The sequence below is a fragment of the Arachis ipaensis genome, chromosome B10, assembly GCF_000816755.2.
Source record: "Arachis ipaensis cultivar K30076 chromosome B10, Araip1.1, whole genome shotgun sequence".
Taxonomy (NCBI): Eukaryota; Viridiplantae; Streptophyta; class Magnoliopsida; order Fabales; family Fabaceae; genus Arachis; species Arachis ipaensis.
Genome location: NC_029794.2, coordinates 125,060,372 through 125,065,197, shown reverse-complemented (window position 1 = coordinate 125,065,197; position 4,826 = coordinate 125,060,372).

Below are 4,826 nucleotides of genomic sequence, written 5' to 3'. Positions count from 1 at the left end.
ACATCTATAACTAATTTTAATATACACTTAACATAATTCTTTATATTTTAATATGTATTCTACACTAATAACTAATTTAATGACTAATTTTAATATACATCTTACATATCATAAACTTTATGACTTATGCATTTTCTTTTGGCACGCAGTTGTATTTCAAATGTGAATAAATGTATGAATTAATGTAGGTATAGTTGTTTTCTAAAAAGAAATTATGAGTTAAATATTAAAGAAATAATGTGAAATTAAATTAATAGACAAAATTAAATAATATATAGTTCACTAAAAGGTGGTTACAAATTTGACATTTACATTATAAATATGGATATTTATTGGCGTAACTGAATATTGTTCAAATTGTCAAAGTCAACTAAATGTGTTTTGAACCGGACAGCATTATGAGGGTGTGAAGTGTGAACAATTGATGAAGGCCATTCATAGCCATTTTCATTATATTTCACACATGAAACTTGCAAGTCTTAATTAAGTCATAATATAGACAGGAAGAGAAAAAGTAAAGCTTTCATGGTTTTCTATACTTTTCTTTTTTTCTTTTCAAGCCACACAAGAATTTAAACAATTCATCAAATTACATTTTCGTTTCTTCACAATTTTAATTTATTTAATTGATAATATTATTTGAACATATCATTTATTAATTAAAAGATTTCAACATCATCAACAAGTATAGTTAGGCAGTTGAATCAATTTGGGTTGGTATAGTAATTAATTCATTTGTCCAGTTAAATAACTTATTCCAGTAATAAATTTTTATGAATTAATCATTAATCTATCAAGTTAAAATATCAAGAGACACACAAAAAATTTACAGTTGGCACTTACTTAGAGCTTTAAAATTATATTATACTATATATACATACAACAAAATAAATTAAAATACTATGTTAAAATAGTAAATAACTTCAGAATTTTGATTAAAAAATTATATTATGAATCTATATTTTAAAATGTCTTAATGCAACCTTAGGTAGATAAAATTTAAAAATTATAAAAAAAAATAGAAGTTATTGAATAGTGTATAATGTATATTACTTAAACCTAATATTAACTGATGATCCCAGTATTGAAATGAAAGCTAGTAATTAATTTGATTCCTCATTTTATTTAAAATAAAAAAGAAAAAAAGAAAAAAATTACTTAGAACGTAAAAGTAATCATCAGTCCATTGACCAAATCAAATAAGAAAGACCGAACTTGGAAGGAAGGTTCCAATAGCCATTTATTTGCACCAATATATTCAATAATGTGATGAATATAGCATCAAACCCAGCCAATTGGAACTAATAGAAGACAATTTTTTTTTTATTTTATTTTTTCAAAATGTCAAGTTTGTAGAAATTAGAAACTCCATACAGTCAATTAATTTAGGCAGCCATCTACTTTGTTCATGTGATATGATATATCCAAGAAGGTACTCAGAAGTTAAGTGAGGATAAGCTAATAAGTTACATTGATAATGACCATATATAATATCTAATCCTCTACAATTTGTCAATTCGGGCAAATTTGACGTCTCGCAATTAGAAAATAAAGTATCATATAATAGGAAAAAAATCTTTTAAAATAATAATGTTAGTAAAGTGATAAAGTGATGCTTTAATTATCTTTAAATTTATAATTTATAATATTTATTATTTGTGAGTCTCACTATTTTAATTTAAAGGGGATTAATAATAATGTATTTTTTTCTAAAATAATAATATAATTTAGAGAAGTCGGACCCCATATAATAAACTCTAATTATTATATTGTCTTAATCATATCTTAGGTGCTATAGTTACCAAGCTTTTAATAAATTAACATACATAACTATAATCTACAATAATATTGTAGCAGAAATATTGCTGCTATGTGTATAAAGAAGCAATTTTTGCATTATATTGTAAACGTAATTGAGATGCATCTGTAATTTAAAAATATCATCATTTAAAAACTTCCAGATGATAATTTGGATTACAACTTAGAAGCAGCTGAGAATTGAAGATGTGGATGGTTATTAATCGTAAAATTTAAGTTTAGTTACTCTATTATTGGTTCCTGTAATTTTATTAATTTTTTAACTAAGCAAAGTCCACACAAAATGCATTCAATATTAACCAATAATGAGGTGTGTCAATAGTTAGTACATGCCAGCCACAGCATTTGATCAACGTCTTGACAAATCAAAGATAAATATTTATATTTAAAATTTAGGATAAATTTACTATCAGATTTATTGGCGGATAAATTCGATGCTATTGCATTTGTGTGATCAAAATGCAGCGTTCCATTAATTGAACTTTAACGGTAGATAAATCCGATAGTAATGTATTGCGCGTGACTAAAACGCAATGTTCCATTAATTGAGCTTTACTGTCGAATTTACCAGCAGATAAATCCGATGGTAATCATCATTGCGCGTGACCAAAATACAACGTTCCATTATACAGTAATGATCACGCCATTTTTTTCCCTCTAAATATTATCAATGAATTTATCATTAAAAAATTAAATCCAATAGTAATTTTCGACAAATTTATTGCCAAACTCATCGGTAAAATCAATAATAACGCTAAATTTGACGATAAATTCAACGGTAAATCTGACGATATTCAATATTTTTTTGTAGTGCATGCTGGAAGCAAATAAAGTAGATCGAGAAGTATCCTTTGTGGTTTCATCAAGTTTGGTAGTGACATGAATAGAAGGAAGTAAGAAGGTAATATGACAGGACCACTTTACTAAGAATTGGACAAATAGAATAATATGTACATCCTGGTTCAAAAAAAGGAAAATTGAATGCAAGCGCAGAAACGAGTTTAAATTATTCAAGTTTTGGTGTGACCGTTTGGACAAAGCAAGAACTAATTGGTATCACATAGGAACATGATATGAATCTTTTTAGTTTGTGATTTCATAATTTAGATAGTGCAATAAATTTCAAGACATCTTGGTGACATGCAATATTTTTATTTTTTGAAGCTATAATGTGTAGTCATATAACATAACATTTTTAAGTTTTATTTTAATTTATTTTCTGTTGTGGATGTATAAATTTATGCAAAGACTGCATATATAACAAGTTAGTTTGTGCTAATTTTAAAATAAGTCCAACTTTAAAAAAAAAATATATATTGGTGATTATGCTATATAGAACTTACACAGGGACGGTTTTATGTTTATTGTTATTGGGTAATTAAGTGTTTTTACTATAATTTAAAATTTTTTTTAGTAGTATGATAATAATATTTATTTGGTTTTATTAAATTATTAAATTTGACCTTATAATAATTTTTTATTTAATTTTTGGTATTTAATAGTCAATTTAAAAATTTTATATTATATGTTTATTAGAATTATCAATTCTTAATTTAAATGAAATTGGTGCTCTTTCTTAAAAATTAATTTGAAAGAGTATTATTTACTTCTTTTAAAGTTAGTTTTAGTTTTTTTCTTTGTATGAAAAGTGAATTTTTAAATAATTATTTAGAGAGAGAGATACGTTTCAAATATTGAAATAAAAAATACAAATTAAAAATAAATTAAATAATACATATATTTATATACGAATACATAATGATTAATAAATAATTTAATAACTAATTTTTATGTACACATAATATTTTTATTATAAAAATTATTATATATATATATTTTTTGCTCCACTATCAAAATTTTTTGTATCCGTTGTTGAGCGTATATAACTATATATGAAGAAGATTGAGAAAAATTGTGTACATTATAAAAATTAGGGTAAAGTACGAAATTGGTCTCCTACGTTTGGGCGTAATCCTATTTTGGTCCTTAAGGTTTAAAGTGTTCTATTTGAATCCAAAAAAATTTCGTTTAGCTTCAATATAGTCCCACCGTGCAATCAAAGTTAAATAATTAACAGAATGTCTTATATGACAGTAGTACAAGAACAAGGTCGATAATCTAAAATAACAAGTACAAGTTCCAAAAGCACAAAATCAACCGTGGATGCATTAATACATTTTATTTATCATTCTCCTTAGTTTTATAGAAAAAATTTTATTTAAATTGTAAGAAAAATTATAAATAAATGTATTGTTGCATTCACAGTTAATTTTGTATCTCTAGAGTTTGTACTTGTTTTTTAAATTATCAATTTTGTTCTTGTATTGCTGTTATGTAGGACATTCTGTTAATTATTTAATTTTGACCTTATGATAGGACTAAATTAATGCTAAATAATTTTTTTTAAATTTAAATAAAATATTTTAAATTTTAATGACTAAAACAGAATTACATCTAAACATAAGAAATTAATTTAATAGTTTACTGTAAAAATTATTTTGTATTTATAAAATCCAAATCCAAAACAACATATAGTAAAAGTCCTTTCAAATCCGAATTGTGCTTTGTCATCATAATGAACTCGAACCACATGCACGAATTGCTGCGAAGTTACACATTTGCCCTTTACCCTGAAATCATCGATCTGACGACTTTAAATATTTGGAATTTGAAAGAGTTAAATAAAACAAAATAAAATAGAAGTGTTAATGATTAAGATTCGAAAGTTTGAAATGAAGGTTGACTAAATTAACATCGACATCGTCAATTATTTCTCTCAAGAAACTTACAAGCAACTACATACGCTGATTAATTATGGAATTATCGAGGTTCATATATATGTGAGCTTCTAGGAACATTCTACTGAATGAATTAAAATGAACCGTGATTAGTCATTGTATTTGTGGAATACCATGAGCTATATGTGTTAATTATTAGTACGAGATACCGAAATAAAATAATTAAATTTTAAATTTATCAAATGGTAATTTTTTGAAATAGCATATATA